This window comes from Piliocolobus tephrosceles, chromosome 2 (genome assembly GCF_002776525.5).
Source record: "Piliocolobus tephrosceles isolate RC106 chromosome 2, ASM277652v3, whole genome shotgun sequence".
NCBI classification, from domain to species: domain Eukaryota; kingdom Metazoa; phylum Chordata; class Mammalia; order Primates; family Cercopithecidae; genus Piliocolobus; species Piliocolobus tephrosceles.
In genome coordinates, this window is record NC_045435.1 from 165,351,627 (window position 1) to 165,370,056 (window position 18,430).

The 18,430-nt window shown below is 40.3% G+C and overlaps 1 long non-coding RNA gene across 1 annotated transcript; it reads left to right on the top strand.

The window, feature by feature from the left end:
• The first annotated feature begins 1,119 nt into the window (after positions 1 to 1,119).
• LOC111544759 lies at positions 1,120 to 18,123 on the top strand. The gene is made up of 5 exons (XR_002732273.2): positions 1,120 to 1,342; positions 8,290 to 8,353; positions 11,508 to 11,731; positions 13,595 to 13,773; positions 17,008 to 18,123. It is a non-coding gene; the product is annotated as an uncharacterized LOC111544759 (long non-coding RNA).
• Positions 18,124 to 18,430: the final 307 nt, after the last annotated feature.

An 18,430-nucleotide genomic window follows, 5' to 3' on the forward strand; every position in this document is an offset into this window, starting at 1 on the left:
TCACGGTGTGTGTTTTTTTTTTTTTGAGAACAAGAGTCTCACTCTGTCACCCAGGCTGGAGTACAATGGTGCGATCTCGGCTCACTACAACCTCCACCTCCCAGGCTCAAGCGATTCTCATGCCTCAGCCTCCCGAGTAGCTGGGACCACAGGTGTGCACCACCATGCCTGGTTAATTTGATTTTTCAGTTTGCTCAGGTTTTTACTTGTTAGGAAAGAGTGGCAACTTCCAAATTTCTTACATGCTGAACCAGAAACTGTTTTGTTAGTTTTTTAGGATTCACCTTAAGTCTTTTCCTCCAGGGAGCCTTCCCCAACTTTCAGGTCTGTATTAGGGACCCCTATCATGTGCTCCTGTAGATGCTTTTTGTTTCCCATAGCTTTTATACTTACGTATTGTGACTGTCAATTCACCTGTCAGATTCCCCCCTCAGACTGTTGGCTCTGTGTGGAAAGGACGGTCTGCCTTATTCATTCCTGTATTCTCAGCATCATCCATCAATGCCTGGCATATAATAGGTATTGAATAAATATGTGTTGGGTGAATAAATGAATGAATGAAACAAGTTATTCTCTATAATTACAAATAAATTAGAAGCAGCTGTTAAATATAATTAATTCACTCAATCAATCACTATTTACTAAGGGCCTATCACGTGCCAGGCACTAGGTTAAGAAACTGATTACGAAAAAGCCACAGAAATACGGATACATGTTTATAACACAATTTAATGAAAAAAAACCCAGAATACATGTATGTACACCATGATTTAAACTCTTTAAAATATGTAGGAGGCAGCCTGATATTGCACAGTGGTTTTAAGAGTCTTTATTTTTAGTTAAAGTCTCTTTCTTCAAATGAAATCTTAGAAGGCCAATATATAAAACATAAAAAGCAGAGATTTTCTGGTTGATGTAGGGGTGGAGGCCAGAGCCTGCCTACTCTTCTTTTCCTAGTCTGTTCTCTGTGCTATTGTCTGTCCTCTGTGCTACTGCCACCTTCCCCAGCCAGAAGGAAGCCACTGTGGCACCTCACAGGGGATTATTTGAAAGTCTCCAAAATAGACTTCTGGTTAAACATTGCAGTTTAAAAACCTGTGTTTTTCTTTGATCTCTTTCAAAATGCTACTAAAATGACAGCAAAGAAGCCAAAAAGGCCCAAGTCCACAAGACAGAAAGAACAGGTGAAAAGTCCATGTCATCTCATTTTTGGAGATGGACATGGACAGGGGCTGAAACTGCAGTATCAGCAGTTGGGGAGCTTAAGAAGGAAGTTAGTTCATGGTAAAGCACAGCAGAAAGTCCCCAGAATTGGAGGCACCAGATTCTTCTGAAAGAAAAGGTAAGAGGTGGAGCTGAAAATGGGAGGTTTATGGAAAGTCTTTGGAGAAAGTACTCGGACCTCTGGATTCCTTCCTCATCTCTTAGCAGCCTCTCTCCTGTCCTGGCAGAAACCAGGTTTACTCTCTTGGGAAACCAAACCACAAGAGGATCTGGGGACACAGACCAGCCAAGGATGGTAGAGATGCCTCACTAAAATAGGAGAATTAAGTGATTGGCTTAGGGTTGGGAATGCGACATTTTTAAATTCTGAAGCTGGAAGTGTGGGAAGGATAGTGTGTGTATCCTGCGGTTGTTCAGGTCCTTGTTCTAGTCCTTGAGATTCTTGGCTGCAACTGTTTCCTGTAACCCTTTAATTCTATGAAATGCCCAGTATTCTTCTATTTTTCTCTGCTTGAGCTGCATTAACAAAGTATCACAGATTGGGTGGCTGAAAATGGGAATTTAATTCCTTGTGATTTTGGAGACTAGAAATCTGAGATCCAGGTGTCATGGGGGTTGGTTGCACTCTGGGAACTCTCTTCTTGCTTGCATGTAGCCCTCCTCTCTGCATCTTCACATGGCCTTCCCTCTGCGTGTATTTGTCCTAATCTCACTTTCTTATAGGGACACCAGTTAGATTAGATTGGGATCCATCCGAATGGCCTCAATTTACCTTAATTAGCTCTTTAAAGGTCCTATGTCAAATATGGTTATATTTGGAGGTACTGGGAGTTAGGACTTCAACACATGAATTTTGGGAGACAAAATTCAGTCTATAATGCCTTCTACTATTGCCGGCAAATAAATAGCTTTTGAGATAATTTAAGTGATTTCATATTTAGTTTCTGTTGCTTGCACTCACAGAGAGCTCTGACTTATACTATTCACTTGCTTCTTGGATATTGCCTTTTGTCCATTATAGTCATCATTAACTGTTATTTAAATCTGCCTTACCATTAACCTTTTCCTGTGTTTCTGTTCCTTAAGATGAGAGGTAGATCATAGTTTGCATGACCCATGGAGTCGGATGACCAAAGTAGTAAAGTTCTGTTTGCTGGCTGCCTGATCTTTGGTGAAGTTCTCTGTGCCTCAATTTCCTTATCTGTAAACTGGGGATGGTGATAATAACAGATATTCACAGAGTTGTTGTGAAGATTAAATGTCTTAATAAATGTAAAGCACTTAGACCAGACTGGCTTATGGTGAGTGTTATGTAGGTTCATGCTATCATTTACTCATTCAGTAGTCTCTGTAGGGAATAGCCACGTGCCATGGACATGGTAGATACTTGGTAAATATTTATTCATTCTCTCTTGTTAATGTATGTGTTATAATAGGTGATTCTCAAAGTTATCTGCAAATTCTTATTACTCCGTATATTGTTATCTGACAGTGTAATGATATCTAAAGCACGTATCTTCAACACTTGAAACAATTTGATACAACAAACAAAAATAGAGTCATTTTCTTCTGTATTGGAAGCTGTGCTGTGTTGGATGAGAGACTGGGGTGGAAGTAGGGATTGCAGGCTTCTGGTCCTGGCTATGCCCTCACACTGTGACACTCTGGACAAGTCTATACTCTCTGCCTTGTTTATTTACACACCAAGGCTGGACTATGTAAGTTTTAGGTTCTTTAATGTTTTATATCACTTATCTTTGAAAGGTCAACTTAGGTGAGCTGCTCAGAGTCTTTAAAAGCTACATTTCATTTCCCCCTCCTTTCTTACTTTAAATATAATGGTATTAAAATGTGTTGGAATTATAATATATATTAGATGCATCCCTGGGTATCAGTTACAAGAATGAGAAAGAAATTATTAACAGTTGACAAAGATTAGTATCAGTTGTAGTATCTTGTAATGAATTGAGAATTTTATTTACTCATGAGTAACCTCTCCTCCCCCATACAAAAAACTAGTGTGCTTATAAAAGAATCAAAAAATGGAATTTTATTTGATTGGATTTTAACTTCTTAGCCATTCTTAATATTTTTGGAATAGCATTTTGGGTCCTGACCTTCTAAGTCAATTTGTTAGTCTGCACTGTAGTGTCTCTGGCACGGCTGGGAAGTGGTGGGGGATGTGGGGTGGGTGGGTGGAAGAAAAGTAAAATATATGATGTTCACTCTTGACAAACCGATTTTGTGCTGTGAACACCCACACTTGCACACAATACTCAGGCATATTAACACATGCGCATGCACTCTCCAATATGTGCGAAGTAACATCACATTCCTTCTTTCACTCAACAAAAATGTGTTGATTGCTCACTCTGTTCCTGGGGATCTGTGTGAACCAAGGCAAAGTTGACACTGTAGTTAGATATCTCTCTCTGCGTAAAAGAGTAAGTTTAAGGTGGAGTGAGGGTTAATTCTCTGTTTAAAAGCCTCAAGGGTGAATTCACACCGAGCAGCAGGGGGCAGTGTTCTCAGGCAGGGCAGCTCTCCAGAGGATCTGCAAGGAAGCAGTGTGTGCCTTGTGTGACTGGTGTTATCCAGCAGATCATTTTTTAACACCCCACTACTCCTTACAGCATTATTTTTGACAATAATAATGAAATGAATAAAAAGAAAAATGGACTGAAAAGAAACATGGTGAGATTGTTATTTTATTTAACTTTGTATATGTAATCATTCCAATAAAAATGAAAAATAAAATAATGAAATACATTTTATAGTATCAAAAAAGGGGAAAGTAGTGGACTGATTTTTTTTTTTTTTTTTTTTTTTTTTTTTTTTTTTTTTTTTTTTTTTTGAGACGGAGTCTCGCTCTGTCGCCCAGGCTGGAGTGCAGTGGCGCGATCTCGGCTCACTGCAAGCTCCGCCTCCCGGGTTTACCTCATTCTCCTGCCTCAGCCTCCCGAGTAGCTGGGACTACAGGCGCCCGCCATCTCGCCCAGCTAGTTTTTTGTATTTTTTAGTAGAGACGGGGTTTCACCGTGTAGACCAGGATGGTCTCGATCTTCTGACCTCGTGATCCACCCGTCTCGGCCTCCCAAAGTGCTGGGATTACAGGCTTGAGCCACCGCGCCCGGCCCGGACTGATATTTTTAATTACATTAATGTTTTTCAAACAAAAGAGAAAATGCATACACCTACATACTAGACTGCCATAAAAATGAATAACATTATTGTGCAATAGTAATTACATAAGAAAAATAATAATAAAAAAGACATCAACTTCAATTTTTAAAGATATTATTCAAAGTGTGAAATACTGCACATGTGAAATAAACTTGCAGTTGCCAAAAGAATTACACCTTGTGGTTTACACTGCTTTATTATTTTAAATTTTAATTATATACAAAAACTCCAAGTGAGTTTTCATGAGAGCACAAAATCGGATGAGAGAGAATTGAGGTAGCCCAAGTTCTGTCACAATCGCTGTACTGCCAATATTTATTCCAAATCTACTGTTTAAATGCAGAAGCAGATAGTCCCACATTGGTTGGAGCATGAAGTGTACCCAAAGCAAGCACAAATGTGAATGATTCTGAACCATCTGGAACTTAACTCCTAAACAAGAGCGTGTAGATAAGTCCATTTATGTCAAGTCTTCTCTGAGTTAACTCCCACGTAGGAGTTATTACTAAAGGAGAAAATATGTTTCCTGAGAGATAAGCAGTAACATTCCTGATTTTATTTATTATGAAATTGAATAATAACCACAGAAATTTTTTAGACTGCAGACCAACAAAAGATTTAGCGGGCAGGGGGACAGCATTTGACCATTGTGTAGAATCGCCAATGTGTGAATATAGTAAAAGCAAATCAGCTTTTAGTTCATTTAATTATTGTTTTAAAATTCTCTATAGAAAATGTGTCTCCTGGCCGGGCGTGGTGGCTCACGCCTGTAATCCTAGCACTTTGGGAGGCCGAGGTGGGTGGATCACAAGGTCAGGAGATCGAGACCACGGTGAAACCCCGTCTCTACTAAAAATACAAAAAATTAGCTGGGCGCGGTGGCGGGCGCCTGTAGTCCCAGCTACTCAGGAGGCCGAGGCAGGAGAATGGCGGGAACGGGGGACGCGGAGCTTGCAGTGAGCCGAGATTGAGCCACTGCACTGGAGATTGCGCCACTGCACTCCAGCCTGGGCGACAGAGCGAGACTCCGTCTCAAAAAAAAAAAAGAAAAAGAAAAAGAAAAAGAAAATGTGTCTCCTTATTGCCTGAGACTACTCCTATTACCACTGTTGGTCTACCAATGCCATCGGCAATTGGAAACAATGATATAGGGACTGGACTGTAAATTAAAGCCATATGTATTTAGCAGTAGTGGAACCAGCTCTACGTGGGAACCTCATGAAGCCCCAGTTGGCACTCCGGATCTTGCAGCAGGGTGAAGAGTCGTTCAAAGTTGCTTTGCATAGGTTCTGAAATGGCTGCATAAGCTGGTTAATAGATAACCAGTCGTTTTATAAAGAGTTAGGTGCACATGTTTATGCGTGGGAGTGTGCATGTGTACACATGGGGTAAAGTCAAGAAAGGTGGTGAAAAGCACTAAGAATAAGCATAAGATGAATTTGTGCCCTCTCCTGGAAACAATGGGAAATTTGGGGTTTAAAAGTACCATGGATTTAAATAGCCTCTCCAAGTTTAACATACCTCAAAGCATTTAATTCTTACTGTTAGTTTCCCTGTGAGTTTGCTGAGATGTCTATTACCAGTTCAACAAGGAGGCAATTGTGATAGGGATACTCAACGGTACGTCCCCCCAGGATGAATTTATGGATCGATAGATGAGTTTTGGACGTATTTATAAGAAAAGAAAAGAACCAAACTTAGTGACAAGCAACCATTTAAAGCTATTATTTAGAAGTGTTCACTTACAGAGACTGTAGGTACAGATATTCACTGAAGAAAAATCTCCTGCATATGCACCAGGAGACATGATATGAAAATGTTCTGACAGTTTGAGGTTATTGATCCTCAGCTATGGTTTTCTGCTCAATGCTACTAATGACCCTCCAAAAAGACCACCTTCTTTTGAGTGCAGAGAGGTGGTTTTGGTCATTACTGTGGAGAAGCTCTTGTAACTCTCTCACTGCAGAAACCATGCTGTTGTAGTGTTCCTCCTGCTTAGCCAGCTCGGCCTACTGCCCGCTGCTCCAGGTGTCCCAGGTCTTCCATGGCACAGCTCAGGATCACACTACCTCATGCCTCACACCACCCGCCTCCTCCCTCCTACCCTGGGCCCTCCTTGTCACCAGGTGCAAGACACAACAGGATCACTGGGGGCGCACTGGCTTGATAGGGCCTGGAGACCCCAGGCTGCGGGCAGAAAGGAAGTGTCCCTGGCTTGTGCCTGCTCGCTGACTTGTGTTCTGAGACTCATAAAAGGGGCCAGGTAACAATGGTAGAAGCTGACGCCCAGTGAAACAAAAAAAAATTTTTTTTTTTTTGGTTTTTTTTTTTTTTGAGACAGAATCTCACTCTGTCACCCAGTCTGGAGTGTGGAGGCAGGATCTCGGCTCACTGCAACCTTTGCCTCCCAGGTTCAGATTCTTGTGCCTCGGTATCCCAAGCAGCTGGAATTACAGGCGCCACCATCACGCCCAGCTAATTTTTGTATTTTTAGTAGAGATGGAGTTTCGCCATGTTGGCCAGGCTGATCTCGAACTCCTGGCCTCAAGTGATCCGCCCACCTTGGCCTCCCAAAGTGCTGGGATTACAGGCGTCAGCCACCGCGCCAAGCCCCAGTGAAGCAAATTTTAAGTACTAAGAGGCAGATGATAGGCAATAACCCATAGACAAATTCTTCCTCTTCTTCTCTTCCAAAGGATTCTTCGGAGAAATGTTTCCATGTGGACCTCTCTGGAAACTTCCAGGTGACAGAGCAACCAATAGTGCTTTTTAGTGAAGCAAGGCCAGCCCAATAATCTTCTCTTTGCTTTCCTGCCTTCCTGTGTCATTGGCCTGCCCCCGTTCACTCCTGCTCCCTTGGGTTTGCACCCCTCTAGTGAAGCTTTAGAATGTAAATTTTGCCTCAGCCTATAATTTCTAGGAAACCTAGACTCAGACAAAGAATGTTTACTGCAGTAAAATTGTCACAATGATCATTGTTTTATGATCACAAAATAAGTAATTAAACTATCAGTACAAAGTAAAAGAAGAAAAAATAGACAAAAAAGTATTTTCAAAACCAGAAACTAGAATTAAAGCAAGCACAGGCTCAGTGCAAATAACAGATTTCACTTCTATTCTTTCTCTGCTGCTTATTTTCAAGCTGTCTTGTACACATTATATTTTAGATGTACAATATTATGAAAAAATAGAGCTCCTTAAGAAATGCTTAAATATATGGATGCCAATGATTAGTCTACAAAAGAAAAAGTAATATTCAGAAAAGTAGTAGTTGTTTCAGATGAACTTTAATATATGTCATTATATAAAATTGGCTTGAGTTTCAGAAGGTCGGCTAAGAGTTCTGGAGTCAGGTTGACCTGGGATGGAAAGCCCAGCTGTAGCCATCACGTAGAAGTTACCAAGTCTCTTTAAGCTTCAGTTTTTCTCCTCTTTATTAGATAAAGATGGGATAGTACATAAGTCACAGGGTTATTATAGGTTTTAAGTGAGATAATTTAGTATGTGGCCCACAGTGCTCAATAAACATTATTATTATGACCCATAATAGTTCCAGTGAGGAAAACGAATTCTTTGTGAGCAATAATTGGTGTTGAGCAAAGCTATATTAATGCTGGTTATCTTGGGAAAGATGAATTCTTGTTGGAACTTTTGCAATAGAAAGCAAGATGTGATTTTTTCATCATTTTAAGAATGTGGGATGTGTGTGTGTGTGTGTGTGTGAACTCATTCAATCCATTTTATGGAGCACCTACCTTGGGCCCAACAATTTTTCTAGGCACAAGGTTAGATGGAAGTCAAGGTAGAGTAGGTCCCTGTCCTCAAGGATTTTCTGTTCATGAAAAACAGCCTATTATTGTTCTTTGTTTTCTTTTGCAAAAGGAGCAGTTCAGCACTTGGCAGGGAGACAAGAGGTCAACACCCCAGGACAGAGTGAAAACCTAAGGTTTGTATTTTTGATACACAAAGTGCTCTTTTGAAGGAAACCAAAAAATGTTAAGTTTCTGGCAAGATATGGAAAGAGGACAGAAGGAGACCGGAGTCCAAGCACCAGAGAGCAAAGATGTGGAAAGTGGTCCTAGTTAGGAGCTGTTGCCCCGGAAATGTTGAGGGCACAAGCTGTAAGGAGGATCGCAGTGGAGACAGCTAGTGTCAAAAGCCCTGCCGAGTCAGTCCTTCACACTGGCTGTCCAGCCTTCAGCATGGGGGTCTCAGCATGGCAGGCCTGCACCTGCTAAAATTTCTATCTTCGCAGTGGTGAGAATCAGCTCCTTCTGCACTTGTAAGAGCAAATTTGGTTCTGCCACTATCTGATTGCCTGGTGCTCACGCCTCACTTCCCTGTCAAGCCGGGTCATCATAAAACCAGAGAGGACTTCACTTCTCCCTAGCAATTATCGATTCTGTGAAACGGATTACTCCAAACTGTATGTATAGACTTATCAACGAAGAAAGACTTTGCCAGATCATCTTTTAAAATTAAACCTCAACTTTGATGTACTCGCTGTGCTCCAACCACACCTGTCTTTTTCCTTGTTCCTCAACAATGTCATGTTTCTGTTACAGGGTCTTAGCATATGCTATTCCTTCTGCCTGGAGTGCGCAGCCCCAGGCTATCACACGACTGGCCACATTGCTCAGACTTTAGCCTAGATGTCACCTCTTTATAGAAGCCTTCTCTGACCACCCTATTTAATGTTGATCACTCCACCTGCAGCCCAGATGCCAGCTAATAAATTCCCTCCTACTCCTCCATTCTTTCTTTAATTTTTATGCCTCATGTGAAAAGTATCAAGTCAATCACATACTTCAGTTCATGGTATACTATTATTACATTTCTTTCATGGATATTTTCCCCATTAATCCCTGGTTCCCATTTCCATTACCTCTCCTTTCATATATTCATTCACTATAAGGCATTACATGTATATCCTTGTTTAAAAATGTAATATTGTCAAATGTAAGTTATTATTTGGCATATTATATGTTTCACTAATAGTATTGTGCAATAGACCTTGTTGTAGGTATCATGTTTTGTATTCACCAGTGTGTTCTAAAGACCCATCTGTATCTGTTATATATGTATGCACACTTGGTTCATTGCTTCTAACTGATCCTTGGTATCCTGCAGTGTGCATTCATCCCTGCTCTGGATATAGTCAGCTCCCAAATTCCGTAAAGAACTCCTCTGTAAGTAACTTCCTTCTGACAGGGGGTAGAATTGCTCAGAGTCCAGATGCTGCCATTGTTATCTGTTCCTCACCCTGGCCAGGCTGTGGCACTGCCCTGATATTATCCCATCACCTCCGTGTAGCAGATATTTTGTCTCAAGGTGGTGCCAGGCCAGGTGATTATCTGCCAAGGACAGTGGTTGGAGAGAGGAAACAGCCTGCAACTCTGCCTGCACCATGTCCTAACAGTGCCTTTCTCTGCTCAGCCTATGGTTTACCCACAGCAGGTCGCAGCCACCCTTTCTCTCTGCCCAGGGGTTTCTTATGGTTTTTACCTAGATTTACATCGACTTGCAGATCGGTACACCCCTCTCTTGCTTCTGGGGCAACATCAGGGTTGGAATTTGTGGAGGTCCTTATAGTCTTCATCATGCTAATCACTACCTGGAATTATCATCTTTTTTTATTGGTTTACTTGCTTATTGTCTGTCTCCCTCACTGTAAGACTGTAAATGCCACATGAGCAAGGACCTTATCTGAACACCTTCCTAGGTTTGGGGATATCCCACCACATGCATACCACTGAGGGGCAGAGATGCCTTCCCGTGTAGAAACAGCCAGGACCATACAGTCACAGCCCCAGGCAGCTTCACAGCTAAAGCGCAGGCATTTCTTCTCTATTTGACCATCAGACCAACCTGTGAATCCCAAGCTGGAGAAATGAAGTCACCAAGACAGTGGAGAATTCACTGGTGGGCGCAACTGTAGTGGCAGCAGTAGTGCTTATGGCAACAGTTTCAGGAGTAGCAGTTGGTATCCTGCCTCTAAAGACAGAATGTAAGACCACCAGCAGCACTGCCTTTACCAGACTGGTACTAGGACCTAATTTTGGAAGTGGTTCTTCCTATCTAGCCTTTGGGCTACCTAATATCTTTTCAACAAATTTGTCATTTCCTAAATCAGTCAGAATCAACTTTTAGTGTGTAAACTGAGAACCCCCAGTAGAACTACTAGCCACAATGTCCCCTTTTATTGTCTAAGTCCATTTGAGCTGAACTTTCTGTCACTTGAAGACAGAAGCTCCCTAACTCGGAGTCTTCAACTCCCAGGCCACACAGCAGGAGGTGAACAGTGGGCTGGCAAGCAGGGGAGGCTTCATCTGTATTTATAGTCACTTCCCATTGCTTGCATCACCGCCTGAGCTCTGCTTCCTTCAGATCAGCAGTGGCATTACATTCTCATAGGAGTGGGAACCCTATTGTGAACTGTGTATGTGAAGGATCTAGGTTGTGTGCTCCTCATGAGAATCAATGCCTGATGATCTGTCACTGTCTCCCATCACCCACAGATGGGACCGTCTCGTTGCAGGAAAACAAGCTCAGGGCTCCCACTGATTCTACATTATGGTGAGTTGTATAATTATTTCATTGTATATTACAATGTAATAATAATAGGAATAAAGTGCACAATAAATATGATGTGCTTGAATCATCCCAAAACCATCCCCCACCCTTATCCTGTCCATGGAAAAATTGTCTTCCATGAAACCAGTCCCTGGTGCCAAAAAGGTTGGGACAACTGCCCTAACTGAGGTAAGAGTATGGGCAGTAAGTGTTTTCAGTGCACTGAGTGATTAAAGATTGTTGCGCAGGGTGGGTGCACAGTTGAACTGAGCTCAGTGCATCCACTGGCAAGGAGATGGTAGCAGGAAATAGGCACGTGGTGGGTTCAGTAACAGAGAAGACTGCAGGGCAGACCTGAGCTTAGTAGCCTGGCTTCTCCGGGAGCTGAGGGTGAGCATCATGCCGGCTCCATCTCCCTCTTTGTTGTGGATAAGGCAGGTAGGAAGAATGACAGATTGCCTTACCCTTTCTAACTGTTGTGTGCTCTCCATACCCCACCCAATCCTACTTCAATATTGTCACCTAAGGCTTCACAAACCCACACTTGTGTGAGTCCAGCTGTCTGTGGTCTAGACTGTCAAGGAACATATCTGATTCTGAGATGCTCAGGAAAGTGTGCTCCCAACTGGCCCTTATCCAGACTAGTTTACTTGCTGAGTATCCCCAGGGCACAGGGACAATCATTTGGGGTTGCGGCTTTGTTCATAAGGTCATCAAGACAGGAGGATATGAGGCAGAATCACCACACAAGGTAAGAGTACATTTAGAAATTCTCTTGAATAAATAATACTGGCTTTATCACTATGCTTATTTCTCTGTTTCTACTTGCTCTCATATTTTGGCTTGGTTATTTGTTACTATCTTGTTAGCTTTTTGATGCCTCTAGTTTTGTTTTTATTTTTGATATTGTTGTTTTCTTTTCTTTTTTTCTTTTTTTTTGAGATGGAGTCTCGCTCTGTCACCCAGGCTGGAGTACAGTGTCACAATCTCAGCTCACTGCAGCCTCTGCCTCCTGGGTTCAAGTGATTCTCCTGCCTCAGCCTCCCGAGTAGCTGGGATCACAGGTGCCCACAACCATGCCAGACTAATTTTTGTATTTTTAGTAGAGACAGGGTTTCATCATCTTGGCCAGGCTGGTCTCGAACTCCTGACCTCAGGTGATCTGCTTGCTTCGGCCTCCCAAAGTGTTGGGATTACAGGCATGAGCCACTGCGCCCAGCCATTGTTGTTTTTTTTTCTGATTTAGCCGCATCTTTTGTTATTTTCAGTGGGAGAATGGTCCAAAATATCTTGGTTGCCATATTGTCAGAAATGGCAATCTTCTATTGTTTTTTAAATTTCATCATTCTTATTTTTCATTCTTATTTAATTCTTCATTTAATTGGTTCTTTAAATCTCTTTGACATTTTAAGATAATTTCTCATTTCCTGCCTATATGAGAAATTTTAAGGTTGTTCGATATTTCTCTAAAATTGTTAAACATAGTATTTTGTATTTTGTATATGATATATCCAATATTGAAAACACCCATCCTGCCATTACAAGAAAAGTTTTGCCCAAGAATGAACCAACATAGAGAAAAACAGAGCTAAGACAAACCAAGGCTAACTGTTGATTTAATTCCCTAGATCCAGCTATTCTTGAAGCCTTCTCAGTTACGCAAACCAATAATACTTAAATACTATTTTTACTTAAACTATTTTCTGTTTCCATTACTTACAACCAAAATAGTTCTGATTAATACATAGAATAACGTGAATACATATTTTTATTCTGATTTTTATTCTGACTTTATAAAAAAGAACTTTTACAATTATACATTATGCTTGGATAAATGCATGTGTAAATATTTGTTTGGGATGGAGGATGTACACTGAAATGTTAACATCAGGTTTCTGCGGAGGATGAGTTGGAAGGGATGAAGGAGACATTAATATCTTTTTCTGGCAGGGTGCAGTGGCTCACACCCGTAATCCCAGCATTTTGAAGGTGGAAGCGGACGGATCACCTGAGGTCGGGAGTTTGAGACCAGCCTGACCAACATGGAGAAACCCCGTCTCTACCAAAACATATAAAAATTAGCTGGATGCAGTGGCGGGTGCCCATAATCCCAGCTGCTCGGGAGGCTGAGACAGGAGAATCACTTGAACCTGGGAGGCGGAGGTTGCAGTGAGCTGAGATCGCACCATTGCACTCCAGCCTGGGCAACAAGAGCGAAACTCCATCTCAAAAAAAATATACATATATATATATATATTTTTTTTTTTCTTTGTCATCTATGCAATGTTTGACCTGCAAGTGCTTATATCTTTTGTAATTGTTTAAATCCTACAAAATTTTAAATGACTATTGCATATACTTTGTGTTTTTCCAAATATAAGATTTTATAAAGAAGAGAATGATGTAAGTGACCCGGGGGACAGTGGGGGGAGCTTAAATTTGAAACTAGAAAAAATTTTGAACAAAGTAATCATAATTATTAGCTGATGAAAAACTAGAAAAGATTTTCTGAGTAAATTCTTGATTTCAGAAATTAGCTATAATTGATATTGCTCTTAATATCTTACCTTTGAATATAAATGATTAATGCCCTTTAAAATGTCCTTTTTTCTAGCTAACCTGATCTACATATGACATTAATCCAATACACTTGGGAATAAGGTACAGGAGGCTTTCCTGAATGATTCGAGTATATCCCCATTCATATTAAGAAAACAAAGTATTGGCCGGGCGCGGTGGCTCACGCCTGTAATCCCAGCACTTTGGGAGGCCGAGGCCAGCGGATCACCTGAGGTCAGGATCACCAAGACCAGCCTGTCCAATATGGTGAAACCCCATCTCTACTAAAAATACAAAACTAGCCGAGCATGGTGCTGGGCGCCTGTAATTCCAGCTACTCGAGAGGCCTAGGCAGGAGAATCGCTTGAACCCCGGAGGCAGAGGTTGGCGTGAGCCGAGACTGTGCCATTGCACTCCAGCCTGGGCAAAGAGAGCAAAACTCCGTCCCAAAAAAAAAAAAAAAGAAAGCAAGCAAGCAAAATATTAAGTTATTTCATGGACCTGGAAATTTGTCTTTATCAAATTCTAATTCTGAGTTAAAAAACAAATAAGTTCTTATCACAATCTGTTTTGCAATATGTTTTAAATGATTACTTATTACAACGTTGGATACTTTTTTCCCGGAGACATCTTTCGTTTCTTGATTATGAATGTAACCAAGTGTCTGAACTGCTTAAATGATCAAAAATCTTTTTTTTTTTTTGAGACGGAGTCTCGCTCTGTCGCCCAGGCTGGAGTGCAGTGGCCGGATCTCAGCTCACTGCAAGCTCCGCCTCCCGGGTTTACGCCAGTCTCCTGCCTCAGCCTCCCAAGTAGCTGGGACTATAGGCGCCCGCCACCTCGCCCGGCTAGTTTTTTGTATTTTTAGTAGAGACAGGGTTTCACCGTGTTAGCCAGGATGGTCTCCATCTCCTGACCTCGTGATCCGCCCGTCTCGGCCTCCCAAAGTGCTGGGATTACAGGCTTGAGCCACCGCGCCCGGCCGATCAAAAATCTTTTATCTTATAATTTTATGAAAACATAACTTAGATACATAGGTGTACAATATTTACATTTGCATTATCTAGTAAGATGGGCTTTTCCCCTGCTGGAGGCTGGGGAATGAGATTAATGGGAACACTGGTGACAGAGTGGCATTTCGCAGTCTTAACCTCACAGTATATTCCAAACCCATAAAAGGTCATTTGCCTTCTCTCACAAGCCTTTAATTCACTTGAGAGATGGGCTTAGACAAAGATAAAGCCCCTGTGAATTGGTAGTCTGGCTTTGGGGAAAGACTTACACAGTAACTAAGGTGTTGGATAAACAGATGCTAACCATTTACTTACAGATCTCATAACTATGATTATTGTATGATCATTTATTCATAGCACATAACAGCTGCCTTGAAGTTCCTTTTAATAGAAAAAGGATCAGTTTCAATATAATTAAAAGTTGGAAATTATTTCCTTAAATTTGGATATATCAGATTATTAGATTTTGTTTTTATAAATCCATGTTTATAGGTAGAAATGATCATGTCTTTGTGTAATTTACAGAAAAAAGGTATTCTAGCAGAAAAGCATTTTTAATGTACTGTGTATTAAATATTATCCATTAAATCCTTCAAAATGAAAATTTTGACAAATGATAGTGAGTGAAAGAAGTAAACAACACACCCTGAAAAGGCACAGTAATATGTAAATAATTTTTATCTTATAACATCCATTCCATAAGACAGCATAATTGATTTTATTGATTTACACTACAGTCAACGTTCTTGTAATGTAAAATTTAGCAGGTAGCTTAGACATTAAATTTTAAACTCAGAATCATCATCAATCTTTTATTTAGATCTGATAAGCTTCTGGAGTTGCTCCAACAGTGGAATCTTAATATGGCTCTCCCACATAGAATAATTCACCTTCGGAATATTATGTCCTCTTTTCCAAATATGTAAACAAATGTATTACTTATTGTAATGGAAATAATATACAACTACATTTTTTTCCACTTTGTATTGCAATAAGGATTACGTTGCTTTAACTAACAGCTTATACTTTTTTCTCGGCTTTATTAACTCCAGCCAAGTCCTTAATTTTCATGAATAGAACTGAAAATGCTGTTCTTTTAATCTTCAGAGTTGAATTCTGGGTCATGCAAAGATTAAGTGAAGTGACTCCAAACCTAAAATCCTATAATTACGGAATGTCTGTTTAGATTGGTGCTTGGTCTTCTTTTTCCCTCTTCTAGATTGGGAAGAGAGCTTTCTGAACTGCAAATTAGGAAGGCCTTGACTTGTTTGTCTGTGGTAAAGCAAACAGCTTTGAAGAGGCCATCTATTTAGCTACCATTTATTTTGTTTAATCTGAGATTAGGCCTAGGTTTACAAAAGAAATCTACCAAATTTAGAGTAAACAGAATTCCTTAAGGCAGCATTGCTTGATGGTATTTTCTTCTAATAGCCTCTTCTGAGTGGTTTGTGATTAAGGGATAAAAAAAGTGACTATTTTAAGCTCTGAAAAATGTGAGGACACAGTTTTGGAGGAAATAGAAGGTAAATTGATCAAATAATTTACTAGGGAACTTCAAAATGGTGGCATATGTTCTTTAAATAATTTTTTTTTTTTTTGAACTTGTAATAATTCCTCTGAAGATCTACTGGCTGTTTTTAACCACTGACCATCACCTAAGGGAAGACCATGTGACTCGTTACTATAACGGCCTGCATTAAAAAAAAAAAAAAAAAAACTCAGGGAAGGAAGACTTACAACTATAACCTTATTTCTAACTGGACTGTGGTGAAAAAGAAACTAGTCATAGCTGAAACTAGGGGCCAGGAGGGCTGCTTGCCTGTCCTGAGCAATCTGTAGTTGGCAAAACTTTAACTTTACATATAAAGAGACCATTTTTTACAGTGAGATTGGGGTAAATTGTGTAAAGTCTCAAAGGGACCTAATACAGGACATTTACTAGATTCCAAATTTGACACTTTAAGGAAGACTGCAATAGGTAATGTGACAGTCCACCTTAGAGATAGTATTATTCATTAATGAAGGATATTCATTTAGTTTTTTTTATAACTCCAATAAATTTAAGAAATGTCTTTGTGGTCCTTAAAAGTAGAAAACATATTTATGATGCCATATTTTTCTACTTGCTGCTTTATCTGCTTGGAGAGCCTGCCTGGAGCAGCCAGATAAGTTGCAAGGAGTAAGAACTTGGGGCCAGGCAGCCAGACAGATGTGCATTCATGTTTCAGCATTCACGTTCATGAAGTCAGTGGTTCAGTCAGAGGTTGGATGAGTGTGAGCATGAAGCTTATGCTCCCTGCTTCCCAAGATGTTAAGTGGAATCAATAATAATTACATGGAGGAGATGTGAAATAATGTAACATATGCAGAGTGCCTAGTTCATAGTAGATACTTCAAAATGATGCTTTCCTTCGCGTTTCTCTTATGTTTGCCTGGTAAATCACCCATCCTTCAGATGGACTCAACGACTCTTACCGTCCAGCTCTCAAGTCCCTTCTCTTGTGAAAATGGAAAAGTTGAACTACAGTTGAGATATTATTCCCAGGTGTTCTGTGGAACACAGGGGATTTCTCCAAAAGACACAGAACAAACAGCCAAGATTCCAGCAGAAGCCGGAGTAGCAGACTACTTGGATCTTCGAAGTACCTGGCCCTGAGTCAGTTAAGGAAGATCGTTTCTTCTCTTTTGTACAATCCCATCATGAGAGCTGCGAAGTGAACTAAGAGCTTCTGCCTTCATCATTGACCTCCCAATCCTAATAATATGTTCACTGGCCAACTTCCTAGTCAATTTGTCTTTTGGATATAATGTTCCTCTACTGTTTGCCTGATTGAGAAATCTGCTACAGAACATGACCAGTCACCATTCCCACCAACCCCAGTGCTACACTGACTGTCTTTCGATGAACTTTCCTCCTTGCTGCCTGAGGTCCCAGACCTTCAGAGTGACCCTCACAGCTCTGCCTAAGTTTCCATCATACTTCTGTCAAGAGAGACAGCTAAATCAATATTTTTAATGTGCTTTGCTGCCAGAATTCGATGATCTGTCACAGTTCTTGCCTAATACACCCAATCATTATTGTTAAAATGTTTTTTAGCTTTGTTTGTAGAATTGCTTTAACTGGTTCCATCTCTGGGAGCTACACTTTGAAATATAACTTTAGCAACATTTTACTATACTTTTTCACAACCCAGAGCAGTACTATTTTATGCTTAGTGGTTAATCTAATTCCATAAACCTTTTGCAACTATGCTCTATTCTTTCTCTTGTAATTTCTACCTGGGAAGGTTTTTACTGATAACCATCCTATCCTGAGTCATCCCACAAACCAATCTGTCTCACTAATCATTGCTTCTAACCTACAGACTAAGCATACCTTCGGCTAAATGATCTTTGATAAGATGCTATGACTCTATAAAGTCTTTGATATTCATGTCTATATTTAATCACTTGTAGATTTTCATAGAATCAATCTTTCACTTCTACAATTGGGAGTATTTATAAGTTGTTTATCTTAAACAGTTCCTCTATCATGCTTTTCACATTAAATAAAGTAACCCCTTCAAATCAATTTTCTGTCGTGTCTATGATGTTATTATTTCATGGCATGGGTCAAGGGTCTACAAACTTTTTCTGTTAAGACCTAGATAGTAAATATTTTAAGCTTTTCAGGCCATCCAGTCTCTGTTGCAACTACTCAGTTCTGCCATTGTAGCACTAAGGCAACTACAGACAATACATAAATGAGTGAGCATGGCTGTGAGCCAATATAACTTTATTTATGAATGCTGAAATTTGAATGTCAAGTAATTTTCATGTGTCATAAAGTATTACTCTTTTTTTTACCATTTAAAAATGTAAAAATTATTCTTAGCATG